Genomic DNA, 18,432 nt, shown 5'->3' with positions numbered 1-18,432 from the left:
TAGCATAAATGTAAAAAGAAAAGAAGGAAAAAAAAGAAACATGGAGGATTTAGAAGCAGGACAGGATTATTAGAGGGGAAACAGAATAATCAAGAGCACATGAATAGAATGAACGTGGTGTGAGAAGACTTTTTCTACAGTCCTCAGATTTAGATCCTATGCTTATTGTGGCATCTCTTTTTGGACCCTGAGTGAAAACCTTGAGGCTGGACCTTAAGGTTTTCAATAGTGAATGCCTGTCTAATGTCCCATTTGATTCTACATGTGCTAGGATGACAGTCACCTGTTAGTGGCCAGAGTGTCTTAACCAAAGCTTGTGTCTTATGTGTAGCTGTGATCTGTCAATGCCCTAAGAGAGGTGAATGGGTCATCCAGGTAGGTGGGTGCAATGCTTGAAGGTTTCATTAAGGTCCAGGGTCCGTTTATTTTTCTGCTTTATTATTCTGGGAGTGTAGCTTTTGTCTTCAACAACATAAAAGAGCTATGGGGGCATGAAGATGAAATGACCAACAAACAAAACCTTCATGGAAGCTTTGCTTGCTAAATTCTAGAACTGGGTCCTGAGGACACAGTTGAGTTTACAGAGAGTGTTTCAGCCTAAGTGGCAGCCTCAACAAACCAGGCACAAAATGGGGCTCTGTGAATAAGGACAAGTCTGAACAAGGTCACCTCCCCAAATGCAAATACCCAACCATATCAATTCTAGGAAAGCTTTCAGGGCACCCCACTTCCAGGATCCTTATGTCTCCTGTTCTGTGACATCCCAAGTATCTCCTTGTGCTACAGTCACTGGTACTTCAGTGCTGGCCCTCACCCAATAGGACTATGCTGCAGCTCTGGCCTTTGCCTGCTCTGTGCTCTCTCTCTCTCTCTCTCTCTCTCTCTCTCTCTCTCTCTCTCTCTCTCTCTCTCTCTCTCTCTCTCTCTCTCCGATGCTTCTTTCCTTTCCAAATGCTTGGCAAACTTAAAAATATTATAATTAAAATTTTTTTACGTGTATGGGTGTTTTCCCTGCATGTATATCTGTTCATCATGTGGGTGTCCAGTGCCCACAGAAGCCAGAAGAGGGTTTTGGATTCCCCTGGGACTGGAGTTACAAATGGTTGTGAACTATGGTTGGTGCTGGCAATCTTTTGCAAGAGCAGCAAGTACTCTTAAGACCCTCAGGACCCTGCTCATTCTTTGGGGGATTTTCCTTCTTTGTCCTGAAGACACTGTTAGCTGCCTCCAGATATCCATGGCCTTCCCTTTCCTCTTTCTTTTGTTCTCAGAAAGGCCTGCCCAAGACAGTTGGACTTAACCAGGGTGGAGGCTGCAGTGGCAACCCTCCTCCTATGGCCTCCAAAGGGCTAAAAACTCAAAGCTGGATGGGGAAAGATGGGAGAAGTGTTAGGGTTCTAGGAATACTTAATTTTTAAAAAATGTTCCTTAAAAGGATCAACCCAGAGAAGCGGCTATCTCCATGCCTCTACTTCAGTTCCTGCCTCCAAGTTCCTCCCTTGAGTTCCTGACATTACTTCCCTTGGTGATGGGACTATGACCTGGAAGTATAAGCTGAAATAAACCCTCCCCCCCAAAAAAAATGTTCCTTCCTGCCTCTGGGTGATGTCTTCCTGGGATATTCACAACAGCTCAGTTGGCTCAGGAGGGTCCAGCTCTGGAGAAGAGCTGTGCTGGGAGAGTGGGACAGGCGTCTGCTTAGATCCTTGCTACCATGAACTACAGACAGCCTCTGTATGTGGGGATGAATCTTCTCCCTCTGAACCAGGCAATGTGTAGTTTCCTGTTTCATAGAACTCCAAGAAACCCAGGGCTCTGTACTTGTTAGAACAGCAACTCTCATTCTGGGATTACAAGTTGTAAACATAATTTAGGATTATCTTTGGAGGTGCTTATGAGTTCCAGAAATTGCCTGGTTGGGTTGGAGTTTTATGATTCAGAGTCTGCCAATGGCTCTGAGGTTACTGGAGCTGCCTTCCCAGGTGCCTAATGTTCAGCAGAACCCAGACTCCAGTCCAAGCTCCATGCTGGTTCCTTATTGGAGTAGGAAAGACACAGATGCAGTGGCTGTCATCTCCAGCCACATTCAGGAAGTGAGGAATAGACAATACATTATGGAGGCAGAGTGTGAGTTGTCAAAACTCAAACAAAAAACAAAGATTTCTGATTTCCCTGTGGTAGAGGACATGAGGTGTGAGAAAGGTGACCCTTGCAGTTTCTGGAAGAAAACTGATGAGTGGGTAAGTACTGCTCTCAGATAAAGCATCAGTGGTCACCTATTATCACCCACTGTTTCTCTTATGGCCTATGAGTGAAGAATTCTTATGTTTCCTTCTGGTTGTGTGTAGCCTTCTGTAAGAACCCATGTGTTTGCTCCAGTTTTGCTTGTAACTCTACAGAGCCCAAATCAGCACTGTCTGGCTCTTTATAAACATAGTTTGCCAACTTCATCATAAGATTGTGTGTGTGTGTGTGTGTGTGTGTGTGTGTGTGTGTGTGTGTGTGTGCGCGCCCTGGACAAAACCAGGACTGTATGAGGAAGAACTTAAGATAAAGTGATGGGGAGATGTCATTCTGTAAATGTTTCTCATGCTGGTTAATGAATAAAGCACTGTTGGCCAATAGGAAAGGAGATAGGAGGGACTAGGAGACAAGGAGGAAAGAGGAAGTAGGAAGAGAGAGTCAAGATGGAGAGTCTGGAGAAAGCAGTATGCTGGCCAGCTCCCCGGTAAGAGAAATACATAGATCAGCAGAAATGGGTTAATACTTAAGACAGAGCTAGCCGATAAGAAACTAATACTGGGCCAACAAAATTATATTTAATACAGAGTCTCAGTGTGTTAATTGGGGCAGGCGCGGCGGCAGGACAAGAGTGGCGGCGGGGTGGAAAAACCGTACTCGTTACAATAAAGGACATCCTGGTGGACTGAACATAGCCATCTTCCCTTAAAACGTTTGTTTTTGTTTTAAAAGAGAGGAACACAAAAAGTAAAGTATCAAATCATTCATATGGCTGCCACTCACAGACAGCATGCTACAAGCTCTCTCACTGTTTGTGAAATAGGAATACTATACTTAGAGCAAAGTATCCTTCATTCCTGAATCTCCCAGCTTTAGCCCCAGGCCTGTCTAGAACTTAGGCTGGTGGGGGTTGTCCAGTGGCCTGCACAAGACTGGTGAGGATTTTCAGGGAAAAGGAACCTGTATTTTGCTTGTGGAAGCACAAACTTGTTAGTCGCTATTGAAGTTGTCATAGAGGTCTCTAAAAACACTAAAAACAGGAGTACAACATGACCTGGCTAAAACATTCCTGAACTACATATGAAGGGATCCAACTCGGCACACAATAGTGATATCAGCACACATGTTATCATGTCACTCTTCACAATGTCTAGACTTTGATGCCCATATATCCATTAAAGGATGACTGGATAAAGAAAATATGGTACATATACACCGTGTATATCTATTTGGTCTCAAAGAACAAACCATGTTCCTTGTAGCAAAATGGATGGAAGTAGTGATCATCATGTTAAGTGAAATAAGCCAGACATACAAAAAGACAAGTATGTTTTCTTTTATACCATGGACTAGCATTTTTATACCCTGTGAAGATGTTTTGTTCTCATTGGTTTAATAACGAACTCATGGCCAATAGCCAGGCAGGAAGTGGTTGGACGAGACCTGTGGACAGGGAAAAAAGGGAGCACAGGGATGAAGAAGGGTGGAGTCACCAGGAGATGAATCTGCCATGTTGTAAAAAGGTGCTGAGCCATGTGGTTGTATACAGATAAGAAATATGGGTAAATTTAAGCTGTAAGAGCTAGTTAGAAACAAGTCTGAGCTATTGGCTGATCATTTATAATTAATAAGAAGTCTCAATGTGGTTATTTGGGAGCTGGTTGGTGGGACAGAGTATTTTGCCTACACTCTTATACATGAAATCTGGGGGAGGAGACAAAAGCAAAAAACAGGGACTATTATGGGGACTTGGAAGCAGAAGAGGGGGCATGAAGCTAAAAGAGGGTGATAAGAGGGCGTTAAACATTAAAAGTGCACTGCACATATGGAAAGGTCAGAACAAAGCCCATTCTTTGCACAGCTAATATATACAAATAAAAATTAAATATCTTTTCAATAAAGTTCAAGTGAAAAACTTCTGGGAAGAAAAATAATGACCAGTCCATTACCTGACTGAAGAACCAGGAACTGGACCTCAAAGCACCCCTGCCAACGGTGGAATCATCACATGAAAGTACTCTTCTCTTCAAGGATAGACAGCACAGGCCACACCGCCTCCACACTAATGACCCTCTGAATTAAAGGCACAGGGTCTTCAGCTGTGAGGCCAGGGAGTGGAAAAGAAAACAAGCAGCAAGAACGTTTACCAACACGTTAGTCACCCAGAAGCTACAGGAGCCAGGCACCTCACATGGTAAGAGAACCACATGGTTCACACTGCAAGAAGCCCACACATCCTTCATCCTTCAAGTGTGACTCACAGGGGAGAAGCATTCTCATGGAGAGGGCTCTGGGAAGGGGCTACATCCAGGAGCAATCAGAAGTTCTTCAAGGCTGATGACTACAGATAAAAGGAATTTGCCATCCACCAAAGGGACAGAAAACCAGATCTGAAAAGTTTTACTCTTAAAAAAAAAAAAAATAAATGTTTGAGAGAGATTTCATGTGATTTAATGTTCTGGAATGTATGCATCTTTGAAAATGTTACATGGCACCTCATTCATATAAAGCACAATGAAGTGCCATTTTGGTGACAATTCAGCCTCTTCCCTGAGTTCACACTAGGTTGTGGAGCCTCTCAAAATGACCGAGGGCTTATTTACCTTAGTCCCCCTAGTTTCCAGAGACCACATGACACATGCTGAGAAGCATAAAGACAAAACAGCAATGACATAGCAGTGCCAGGAGTTCCAGACTGATGCAGAGTGTCTACAACAAAGGCTACAGTCACACCAAGGCCACCTTCAGGCATTGGCTCCGTAAACAGGACATACGCAAACATCCCAAGATTTAGGCCTGTATGTGCTCAGAGAAGTTCATAGCAGCAGCACTCATCACCCAGAATAGGTGGAAGCATCCTAAATGTACAACAATGGCAAAACAGTTAAAGGAACATGAACATGTGTAACACAGAGGACCCTTGAAGAACATTTTTTGAGGACATGAAATAATGCTTTGTGTTACTTTTTATTAACAAGAAAATGTTAACCGCTAAACTGTTTACCAACCAAGATGTTCATCACCTTCCCCTCAAGCCTGTACAACCATCAATTATGACAGGACACGAAAGATGCAGGGCTTCACACATTATTGAAACTGGAGATGACATAACCAGAGTGGCTCTGGTAGAATGAAGACATGCATTCATGTGTATACAAACACATACCTTCCAGAGATGCCAATGACTGGATTATTGACAAACTCATAAAAACAACCTTCAACTATGCTAATGTCAAGATTCAGAGATCAAGTGTAAGATGCTATCAATGAATCTTTTTCAGACAATTTAGGCCAGGGTAATCAAGCAACACTTTCCCCACTCCTCTGCTCACTCTGAGATGGTACATTTGCAGGGACATCTTACCAAAGACAATTTGATGGTTAGTGTTCTCAACCTAACACATGCCTGAGTCACCTGGGAGAACTCTGTGGTGGGATTATCTGCTGTAGGGGATTATCTTAATTGTACCAGTTGAGCTGGCAAGACCTGTGCACTGTGGGTAGCACCAGTCTCCACCTGAGATGCTAGACTGTGTGGAGGGGAGAAAGGAAACCAAGTAGCATTCACTCATCACTCTGCTTCCTGACTGGATAGGATATGGCCAGCTGCCCCACACCCTCCCCCTTAACCCAAGAGCCTTTTCTCCTTTAAATTGCTTTTGCCAGTGTCTGCCATAACTGATATAAGGAAACTGACACAGATACACTTGTCTCTCAAGATGTCTCATTTTAAATTCTTTTAATTTTATTCCTCTTTTCTGGAGCCATAGTTCCCATTTCAAGGGACCTTTTCCTGGGGTTCATAGTTATCAGCAAATGTGCCCACCAGGATTTATGTCCCCAAGGCGTTGTGGGGGCTAGGATCCTGGATCCCTCCATTTCAACAAAGACCATCAACAGCACAGCTTGCTCATATGTTCAAGGTGAGGGGAGAAAGAGGGAGGCTCAATGTGTATGTGTGGGGTGGGGGCTGCTTGCTGAGCCCACAAGGGAGTACTCACAATTCAGGCCCTGTGTGATATTCTAGAGCCTCTTTCAGCACAGAGTCTTTACAACACTCATGTGTTAAGCTTCCTGGCTCGGCGACCAGCTCCTTCCCCCACAGAGGCCCTGGTAGCAGAGCTTATGGGGGCTGTCCTACATAGCTGTGCCTCCTTCCCCACTCCTGCTGGCCATGGACACTAAGGTAACTCATTAACACCCTCTGGGTATTTAAACAGATCCACACAGGATCAACCTTGCTACTTCCCTCCTGGAAAGTTTACTTTAGGGTGTTCTTACATGTATAAATTCAAAATGGCACTAGTAATATTTTAATCATTGTTTTAAACATGCACTAGTAATATTTTAATCATTGTTTTAAACATGCACATTAAAAATGATCCTCAAGGAGCCTGGTTACCCCGTGAATTTAACTCTTCACTGGAGAGAGGGTGAGGCCATTGCAGGGACAGGAGGATCCTCCAGCAGTCAGCAGAGAGAGATAGTATCAATGACAAGGCCCTACCCAATATTAATATCATTATGCTAAAGGTACCAAGAAGAAAATGTGTTCCGTAAGGCTCACTTTTTCTAATGTTAAGCTATTTCAGCTGTTTCTCAGTAATAATAATGAGATTGATGAAAATGAGAAAGACAACATTTAACAGCACAATTTGCACTGATGTGTACCAGTCAGAGACAGTCACAGGTCTAGAGACTAGAGGCCAGCACTCTGCTGCACAGCTTTGCAACCCCAATGGAACTCAACCTGTAGGACCTGAGTTTGCAGGCCAGTACAACAGGGAGATGAGGCTTGGGCACCCCCCCTTTCCTAATTATTGAGGTCTTGGTTGGTTTCTTCACCTGTACCATAGCCTTGAATGTGGATCTGCATGGAGGACGGTCTTACTTTTCAGTTGCTGTGATAAGATATTATGGCCAAGGCAACTCTCAAAAGAAATGGTTTAATTTGAGGTTTGTGGTTCCAGACAGTTAGTCCATGGCAGGGAACATGGCAACAGGCAGGCAGTCATAGTGCTAGAGCAATAGCTAAGTGCTTAACAAGCAAGAGGCAGAGATAGCTAACTGGGAAAGGTGTGGGCTTTGAAATTCAAAACCTGCCTCTAGGGACACACCTCCTCTAACAAAGATACAGTTCCCAATCTTTCCTAAACAGTTCCACCAACTGGGGTCCAAGCATTCAAATATATGAGCTTATGGAGGCCAATATTCTCATTCAAACCACCACACAAACCAGGACTGTGTTAAGCCAAGAGAATACTGCCCAACTGTTATCTTACCTCCAAGGTCATCATCAATATGCAAACATTTTTTTTTATACGTTTATCACCATGTGTTCAGACACAATGGCATATGTGTGGAGTCAGACAACAACTTGGAGGATTCAATGCACTCCTTTTATCACGTGGGTTCCCAGGACTGAACACGCCATCAGGCTTGGTAATGAATGCCACTACCCACTGAGCCATCTCATGGACCCCATAAATACTTAAGTAAAACAAAATTCTGCAGCAATATTCAAGCAATTCTAAGTGATTCTGCACAGTAAAGTCCCAGACCTGGATTGTGCTACTGGGAAGTGGAGGCGAATCCAGTAATGCAGGGGAATTTTAATTGGAGAGGAAGTTAGGGTGTTCTGTTCAAACAGGGACTATGGGTCAAATGTCCCCACAAAATAGTCGTGCTATGTATGCTTTCATATTCATTGTAATGTATCAAGAGAATGGGCACATAAGGGTGGACACCCTATGCAGTGGGTTTGTGGGTTTATAAGAGACCTGGGACAGGAAGCTGGTCTCCTCTGGTCTCATTGTGTGAGAGCCTTAGGACTACAGGAAATCCTCACCAGTAAAAAGGACTGGAAAATATGGCCTCCTGGTCTTGAACTTTCTAGCTTTCAGAACTATGAGCCAAAAGAACCTTTATTACTTATAAACGACAGTATTTGGTGTTCAGTTATAGCACAGAAAATGGACTAAGACACTAGGATAGCCAGATTTTACAGAACATTCAGAACATTTCAGAAGCATGCTAATGGCTATTTAAAAACACGCCCTTCAAGAGCAGATAGAGTACCCTTCCTTCACAAACCCAGTCTGCTTCTTTCTGCGCTTAGAAGCTCCACTCTGAAATGTTGCAATGCAATTTGCACCAACACTTTTACCTTGCTCTTTAAGAATGATCTGAAGGCTGGAGGGATGGCTCAGTCAGTCAAGTGCTTACTGTACAAGAATGAGAAGCTGAGTTCAACCATCAGAATACACATTTTAAAAGAAATCCAGATGTGGTGGTACACCTCTGTAATCCCAGAACTGGGAGGTAGAGACAGGGAGATCCCTAGGGCTTGCTGGATAGCTGGCATCCAGACCAAGGGGGATGGCGTCTAAGTAACAATCCTCAGAGTTGACCACTGGCCTACACACACACACACACATACACACACACACACACACACACACACACACACACACACACACACACACGATCTGCAACCTCTACCTGTTTTGTTCATTCCTCTGGGCTATTGAGGAGCCTGCATTGTTTGCTGAGTGAATACAGACTGACTTGACTTTAGAAATCAGTAGAACACATTCACACGCCAGATTCTCAATTTATAAATATTTACCATCAGGACTTGATTTTAACTTTAATTAGCCCAACTGTTAAGGATACCTCCAAAGTGAGAAATGAAATCCACCACTTCACACCAGATGTAGCTTCAGCAGTTTGTCTTTTATCGTTTATGGTGTAGGAGATGCAGGCATGAAGTGACTATAAAGTATGATGTTTTACAATGGATGGACCAAAACATAAAGCTGACCAGAAAAATGAATGGATGACTATATGCTAGAAGACAAATTAAAGAGAGTGAAATTCACCAAGTCGATCTGGCCCCAGAAGCTTGGGGTCATGTGGAGGGTTTAGAAGGGACACTTGTCTGGTCTTTTACAAAGTTGGCTGAAAAGAAAAGCCACCAAGGTAAGCTTCTTTAAAATGTACTCCAGACGGCTCTATGGGGTGATTTCTTTATTTGGAAATTCTGACTATAGAATTATGCACCCAAAGGTTGTTTTCCAGGACAACGGTGAAGTGTGTGCTTTAAGAAATAGTTAATTGTTAAATTAATTAGCTATTTTTTAGCTTCCAAAGGAATTTGTCATCTAGTTTTGTTGCTCTCCTCCTACTAAACTAGTGATCCTTTTTTATAAAATTAAAGATACCACTCGTTCCTTATCTGTTCTAAAGAGCCTCAGGCTCAAAGTAGTCTAATTTCCCCCCACACCCCAGGAGCCGAAAGACTTTGATGTAGCTTTTGCATGATGCACAGGGTTGGCAGCTCTGTCCCTAGCCGACTTCGCCAATGTTTGCAGCACACCTGGCTCTCTACCTGGACACTTTCAGGTGATCCCTAAAGAAGGAAGCCATTTACTTGGGTTAGGAAACACCCTTCTTGTTAATGGGGAGCCTCAGTTCAGGGTGGCACATGGCCAACAGCTCTTTACAGGGCACTCACTAGGTACAGGCATGGTGTCCAGTACTTCTAGGACACACCTCATTTTATCTGATGCACCAACTGTGAGGTCAGGATTAGAACCTTTGTTTCACAGAGACAATGTAAGGCATAAAGAGATGCCACTTGGCTAAGGGGTCACCAGAGGATGAGGCTGAAGGTCTGTCCCAACTCATGGCCTAGGGCTTACCTGCCCTGTTACACTCCTGTCCCATCTGCCCCACATAAGCCACCCCGGACCATTTTTGTAACTTTTCCCTTATTGGCATCCTAGCTGTACTATTTTTCTTACTTAGTATCTGTGTTGAAGTTATTAAAAATTGCTTATATTTTTCTAGAACACGTTAAAATAAACATCAACCATCAGGCATTTAAGTGTTACTATGGGCCTTCCCTATCCCATCTCTAACCTGTGCACAGGCCCCAGGCACAATATTGGGCTCACCCCAGGCATGTAATCTACTGAGAACCAGAGGGAGGTTCTCTGTTGACAAACCCCACAGTGAGTCAGTTACATTACCATAGCAGGTTTCAGGAAGCACACTGGGATTAGACATGCATACTGTTTACCCAAGAACGTAGGCAGCAAAAGTGCCTGCTACAAGGGAACATGTCTTGCAGACAGAAGCAGTCCTACCACCTATTGTTTAAAAATAGTTGGATCATGACTATTACCAGTTGTATACATGTTATGTTTTGCCAATTCCATATTACAAAAGCATTGCTGAATAGTTCTATAACGATCTCAGGTCAGTAAAACATGGAATATTTACAGATTAATATTTTTCAAGAAAAAGCCTATGGGCATGTACTCTAGGCTAGGGCTTCTTAATGTTTTTTCTATTTATGACACCATTTCACTCGAGAACTTTTTATACCCTGAAATATAAAATAGGCATGCAAATAAAAAAATCACTGAGAAAAAAATCACAGTTATTTTACCACGATCCATATATATATATATATATATATATATATATATATATATGTGTGTGTGTGTATGTGTGTGTGTGTGTGTAATTTATCATTTATTAAATATGAGGGCAAAGCTACATAATAATGAAATGGGTGTATTTCCTTATCTTTACTTGAAGGGTTAAATCTTGGGGAGGGGACTGAAGAGATGGCTCAACAGTTAAGAGCACTGGCTGCTCTTCCCAAAGGACCTGGGTTCCATTCCTAGCACCTACAGAATGGCTCACAACCATCTATAACCCTAGTTCCAGAGGGTCTGACACCATTCTGGCCTTGATGGGCACCAGGCATGCACATGATATATAGACACACATGCAGGCAAAACACCTGTACACATAAAGTAAAAAGCAACAATTTAAAAAGAGAATTAAATATTGGCTATATATTTGATACTACAGAGCACTTTGCAGAGTGGATATTTTGATTTTGTAACTACAATGCTAAGAATGTCAACACACAGAAATATGAAGTATGAAAAGGCAGAAGCACACTTTTATGGATGTTTTAGAAATTATTATAAATTCTGTTCTAATAGCAACCCAAAACCATTAACATATTTTAAAGGCAACTCAAACAACGGCTTTTAAAATAAAACATGCTTGCATAACATCATCCAAAGATACACTCATTTGGTTCTTACATGCTAAGGAATGAATGTAGGAAACGATCATCTTGTTTTCTGCAATTAAGCTATTATGTTTCTACAAGAGCAGAACACTTTGTGTGTACATTTAAAAATGCCCTGCAGTTCATAACATATAATAATCTAGCAGGTAGTAGCATTTGCCAGTGTTGAATGCTAGAGATGAAATTAGCCTGTATAGTACTAAATGCACTAAATGCACACATTAAATATTCAGCTACTCTTTTTTGTCTTTGATTTTTTTGAGTCAGGGCTTCTCTGCATAGCCCTGGATGTCCTGGAACTCACTCTGTAGATTAAAGACATGCTCCACCACTGCCTGGCTAAGTGTTCAGAACTAAAGCTGCAATGATGCAGTGTACTCCAGTGCAACACAACACCAATTGAGTTGTGATGGGAGCTTGATTTTGAGTTAAATCTTGATTAATGTGAGTTCAGAAATGTTTTCCTGTTTGCTCAAGTCCACATTTAGTTGCCCATACTGCATAGCCCATGGGTATGTTGGCATGGCCCAGTTTAAGCAGCAGTGTTCTTGGCAGTGGGTTTTCCATCTAGAACTCAGCTGACCATTATAGGCTCTATGAACATCACCAGTGATGCAGCTGAGAGAGCGACATGAATCAGCTAGGCTCTGTCCCTGCTCACCAATATACCATCATTTACCAAGGAACAACCTCGGCTCAGGGCTGGATTTCCACCTGTGAACACAGCAGGGACCTTACTTCCTGGTGGCATCGGGATATCAACAGCTTCAGTACAACGGTGAGACAGAGGAGACCTGACATTCTCTCATCTTCCTATAGTATGGCCCTGGAAATTTGACCTCTTCATTCTTTAAAAACTTGAAATCCTAAAACCAAAACCAAAGGCTAAGAGCCCACCATTGCTTTCTGTTTCTTTGTTAAAAAGCACACAAATGCTAGAGATGAAACTAGCCTGTGAAATTACCCCCTTAACTTTTTGCAGGAAAGATCAACTTGTTGGAATTTATCATAATTGCCAAATGTGCTCCAAATTCTTCATTACACAGTCCTTAAGCTCTGTGCTGAGAATGAGGGGAAAGAAAAGCTATCAAGACATTTAAAGGGAAACATGGGCAGCTAAAAAGCCAGTGTTCTGTTTTTGTTTGTTTGTTTGTTTGAAGATTGAATTCTTAAACTGCATCCATGTTAACTGGGTCACATGTTAACCTTCTGTGGAGAAAAGCCTGAGGAACAAGATGATGTCCAGCTTCTGCCCGATTTCATTATCTAAGATCTGTCTTTGCAACTCCAACGAGGTAGCAGGTGAATTAAGGGGAAAAGCAATTTCTACATCCGTTGGATATGATGAAATTGATTATCCTCAGGCAGAGCAAAGGAAGACAGAAAATAACCGGTGTTGCTTCTCATTTGTGCATCTGTCCTGCCCTGATATCTGTTTATTTCTGCTAGTTATTGACAATGTTTTTGTACTCACACAAAGAATTGCCCCCCAACCTTATTGACTTCAAAAGTAGAAATAGGAAGCATCCGTTTCTAGGGAAACCTGAGGTTGGAAGCTCTTGGTTTTGGGATCACAGAGCACATTCCTACACAAATGGTGGTCTATTGTATGGTGACAGCCCTTCCTCCTCACTTTACCTCATCCCATTTACAAAAATTAATGCAACAATGGGAGATGATTGTTGATGCTCATTATTAAATCATTTATTCATCCCACACAATGATTCAGAATTATTCATTAAACTTGCTGGAAGGAAGCAGGGTTTTATCTCCACAGTGGCTTGGGGAGGGATGTGTTCTTTAAAAGGATATTTTATAACAACACAATTATCGTAATTAAAAGCTACCCTGATCATCTGATGAGCTTCTGACATATTTTTGAGCACTGGCATTTTAGCACAAGCAGAAAAATGAGACTGAAATAGTATTAGGAAATAATATTGCTGTGGGGGACAAAAGCTAGAGGCAACATTAAATACTACCTGCCACCATCACCTCAGCTTTATCAAGGTCTTTAAGTTAATGAATTTTACGAAATATCACTGAACTTTTGGCTTTGCAAAAATGAGCCCAAGTTCTATTGCTGTGGCTTCAGCCACTGTTGACAACCAGGATCAGTCAGTGGCATCCCCCCCAACCCCCACTGACCCTGCCACAATCTATTACCAAGCCTCCCAACCCAGCAGCCATGGGTTGTTGCCTGTGTTTGTTATCTGTCTGACAGGGCCTGGCTTAGCATGCCATGGAATTCCACTGATGAGCAGGAAGGGCTCCCATCTCTCTAGTCTTCCCTGGTGAAGTAGGTCTGCTTAGAAGATCCTAAGACTAGTGGCCAAGGAGAGGTATCTCCTTACCCCAGAAGGTGTCATGGGCCAAAGCAGGGTTTCAGGAGAACAGATTGCTGAGTGACCTTCAAAGACAGGCCAGTGAATCAGGGCAGAGTGACAAAGGCAATGGCCCTGTGATGTGGAGGACACATGATGTGGGCAGACAATCTGAGCGGGAGTCTTTTGTGTATGTGCTTGTCCCAGGGTATGTCCTGGACACCCACTGTGCTCTGTGAGTTGGCCACTGAGGGTTGGATTGAGTTGGAAGACTTTACTTCCTGCACTCTGTCCACACCACTAATACCTCACTGTGAGATGGCACCTGAGCCAGACCTCCTGAAGGCAAGAAACACATGGACACCACCTTTACCTCCAAGGAGCCAACAGTCTACTGAAGACACAGGCATGCCAACACTTGCAAAACCACTTTATGAAGCTCTGGGATCAAGGAAACACTAACAAAGAACTTGTGGGAAAGAAGCATTATATGTAAAAGGTGAACACTGAGTGGGCTTTGCCATGTGACATGGAGGCAGGCGGGCAAAAGGGCAGGGACTTCTGGGAAGAGCAAGCTGAGGAGCTGGACCTTGTGCTGGGGTAGGAGAGGGGTACTGAGGGCCTGGCTATGTAGCTGCTTCAATATGAAGGAGGCCCCACAAATGAACACAGTCTTGCTACAGTCTTGGACTCAGAGCCCTCAGGATGCCAGGGTCTGATACCCACCAAGAATAGAAAAGGAAGGTGAACTCTTGCTCTGCCATATGCTTACAAAGCAACTTTCAGATTATAATTTGGCTTCCCATTTAGCTCTGCCTATGGCAAGGGCTCCATGGCCAGGGACTGTCCTGCTGAGCGGCACCGACCAGTCTCCTGGCTGTAGATACCAACCTTTGCAAGATGGAGCTGTGAGATCCACCTTAGAGGCATACACATCCCTGGGTGGATGTGCTAACAAGAAACCTGGTTCCAGAGCCTATTAGAGCTGCTATATCCCACATGCAAGGCCCTGTGTGCCCTGGGTGGCCAGTTACCACATTTTCTCCAAGGGTGCCCTGTTAACACTGTGGGTACTCAGCATCGGGGCATTCTCACACATAGCATGTGCCCTGTCCTGGGATGGGCAGCCCAGACCCACATGCCACTTGAGAATGTTGACAGAATGAAGAACAGAGAGCAGGAAGGGGACTGTGTTTGCATCAGTTGTTATTTGTTGTGAAAGGACTGGTTTCAGTGCCACTGAATATTCCACTGGCTTGATTCACTGTTGCAAAAACAGTCTCCATGGTGGAGTGGATGCCATCCCGGCACTATAGCTCTTGGCATCAAAAATATTTTCCACACCAACTCAAGCATGGAATAAAATTTCAAAGCCCTTTAGTAGAAGTTTCCCAACCTCAGCTCCATGGAACAGTTGGAAAATGTCTCTCATTATGAAAGCTTTTTGTAAAAATTCTCAGAAGCACAGAAGGGGCCTATTGGACTTTCACAAGTAAATCAAGACACACTGAACACTGGAGGATGAATAAAAGAGTAGTGGGTTTTTGTTGTTGTTGTTTTTCTTCTTTTTAATCTAATAAATTTTGGCTTTTTGGGTGAGATACCTCCTTCCTTGCTTCTTCCCATAACAACTAAATGAAAGAATTCACATATTACAAATGTTTTATACAAATAAGCTGTGGACAGTCTGAGAGGGGGAACAGGACACATGCAGCTATCACAGTCCTGACAACCGTTGATTACTTAGGGCGAACCACCCAGGAGCACTCCATTTCTTTAGAGACTCCTGGGAGTAGATCTAAGGGAGTGGGGGAGGTGGCATTCTAGCACGAGAGAGTCAGCAGCTAAGACTTACCTTTAAAAACAGGGCATCTTCATTTTTGATTGCATACTTGTAGATCACACAAATAAGTTACAAGTCTATATCAGGAAGGAACCATAATGTACTCCAGTACAGGAGAACCCATGAAAGTCCCAGGGCCGATATACTGAAGCCAAGGCTTCTTGAATGACACATGAGGACAGTTGGTAGGATGCCCACTTCTGGTAAGGCTTATCTGTCCTTGAGACAGTTCATACTTCCCACAGAGATGAAGGAGCGCCTCCACAGCTCTTCACACCTCCCAAGGTACATGTGATTGCATTTTGGGCTCTTCTGCTAAGATCCCTGACCTCCAAGACATTCATCCTCAAATGTGGGCATTTATGTCAGGGTTAGTGCTTGGCAGGTCCATCCTAATATTTCCTAGGATAACAACTATTCATAACCATCCTACGCATACCAGTGGAAACTGGGGACAGGAAGATTTTGCAGCTTATCCACAGCCATGCTACTAGTGAGTAATGAGTGGGATGAGAACCAGTCCTATCCAAAGCTCTGACCTTCTTCACTTTGCCAGGTGACAGAAAGCAATGGGCACACCCAGACCCCAGACATTACCTGCTCTAGTGAACCTGTCTGCCAGCTCCTTCCGCACGGCCTTGGTGAGGTTGAAGTAGTCATCATCTTCATCTATGCTCTTCAGGAACAGCGGGATGTGCTGGAAGACAATGACATGCTGGCACCTCTGCTGCCCTGCGATGCTCAGCTGTTGGTCCAGCCACTGGTCCTGGGCCTGCTTCAGTGCAGGGCACTTGGAGGCATCATAGAAGAATTGGGAATTGAGCACCATGAACAGGACGCCCCCTACCCAGAAGCTGAAGTAGTCATCTCCCCCACGTCTGGCAGAAGTCCTCTATAGTCTGGGCTGGGGGGACATTGCCTATATCATGGTTGCCACTGACCAGCACCAGTGGAATGTCTTGGTCAACAGCCTCTTAGTACTTGCTGCAGGTCCTTGGTCTGTTCTTTACGCCAGGGGAGTTCCTAGAAAATGAAGGGGGATCACGTGAGAGGGCTCTAAGCCTTTTACCCATTTATTCACATGAAATAGGCAGAAGAGAGAATAACTGTCTTAGAACTGTCAAAAAGTAGGTGTCTGCTGAAAGCAAGAGAGTGAAGCAGGTACCTGTCTGCTCCTTACAGTGGGACACTTGCTGCTCATTTCGGCTGCCTGAGAGGTTCATGTCTCTGTGGTCACCTGTGAGATCAGATAGCACAAAAGCAATTTCAGCTGCTTCGGTATGCATCTGGCCCTCCCATGCTATCTATGTGGACCAGTTTTGAACAAGGGCTTCACACAGGTATTTATCTGGCCTTGCAGAATCATCAGAACCTAAGGAGTGGGGGAGGTGGTAATCAATGTGCCAAGTGTCCCAGCATGGAAGAGGCGTTTTGTATTCCTTCAGCAGCTCAACAAGGCATACAGAGGCTCAGCATCTAAGCGCTCAGCACATCCTCCCTCCCACTCCGGCCTGCAGGACTCAGAATGGAAATGATTATTTGGATAGAGAGTTGGAAATGTGTGGGGCAAGCAGCACCCTTCTTCTCAGATTGTTGGCTTCCGACTTCCTGCAATAATGTATTAAAGCTTTAATAAATGGATTTTGAAATGACCAATTCAATTCCACATCTGTTCTTCAGAGCCTCTCTATGTGAATTTACTCAACAAGTATTTACTAAGAGTCAACTATGTGAAGCACCAATTTAGGGGTGACAGGGATAAGCATGAGTCCTTCCCTCTAAATTGGGGCATTGAATCGTGGGTTAGGTAAATTAACACTGTGCACTCCACCTGCTTGTGATGTCAGGAGGAGTTAATGAGAAAAGGAAAGCAGGGTGAGGACACAACGTTACACAGCTGCTAGAGATAGTGTAGATGGTGGTTCTCAACCCTCCTAATGCTGTGACTCTTCAATACAGTTCCTCATACTGCAGCAACCCACCATAAAATTATTTTCATTGCTACTTCATAACTGTAATTTTTGCTACTATTATATATTATAATGTAAATATCTGTGTTCTTCCATGATCTTAGGCAACCCTTGTGAAAGGATCATTAGACCCCAAAGAGGTAGCAATCCTCACGCATGAGAAAAACGATGGGAAAGAGCAAGCCCACTTCCTAAATACGAAGAGACCCACAAGCATGTGGCATTGAGAGTCCCTGCTGTATTCATGCCACTGCTGTGGGGGCATTACACATGGAGTCCAAGGCATCTGCACAGCCCATAGAACCTTACACCTAGAAAAAGCCCCAAGAAGTACCCAAGTGACAGGCTGAAATGCAGAAATGGAGAAATTCAGTCGCAAATGCAGCATGTATGAAGTGGGAACAGGGAGAACTCATGGCAGAATTAAGGAAACGGAGTTGCAGAAATGACAGCTGCTCTGGAGGGCCCAGGTGAGCTCCCCATCCTGGATGCTGTGCCTCACAGTGTCTATACTTCCTCTTCGCTCCTGGCCTGATGATGTTTCTGAGATCTGAGGCGCCACTAAGGGGGCACAGTAAGGATAGATCGATATGCTTGTCTTTGTGTCCACTTTCATGCCATTCACTGTGAGCTGCATTTTTAGTGTTTAAGTCAGAATTTCAGAGTCCCTGGAATGCTTTCTTCATGCATGACCCTAAGGAAATAAATAAGAGGAAAAGTGCAACTCTCCTGATAAGATGTCATCTTACTGTTGGGAAGAGACACCATGACCACGGCAATTCTTAAAAAGAAAACATTTAACTGGGGCTGGCTCACAGTTCAGAGGTCCAGTCTATTATCGGCATGGCAGAGAGCATGGCAGCACCAGGCAGATGTGGTGCTGGTGGCTAGCTGAGAGTGCTACATCCAGATCTGCAGGTAGCAGGCAGACAGGCTCTG

The 18,432-nt window shown here is 43.7% G+C and overlaps 1 pseudogene; it reads right to left on the bottom strand.

Annotated features, from left to right (window-relative positions):
- LOC127218009 (serine/threonine-protein phosphatase CPPED1-like) overlaps positions 1 to 16,724 on the bottom strand; it is a 30,882-nt pseudogene extending 14,158 nt beyond the window's left edge.
- Between the last annotated feature and the right edge of the window lie 1,708 nt (positions 16,725 to 18,432).

This window comes from Phodopus roborovskii, unplaced genomic scaffold (genome assembly GCF_943737965.1).
Source record: "Phodopus roborovskii unplaced genomic scaffold, PHOROB, whole genome shotgun sequence".
In the NCBI taxonomy this organism is placed as follows: Eukaryota; Metazoa; Chordata; class Mammalia; order Rodentia; family Cricetidae; genus Phodopus; species Phodopus roborovskii.
Note: the sequence above shows the minus strand (reverse complement) of the source record. Positions and strands in the feature narration are given on the sequence as shown.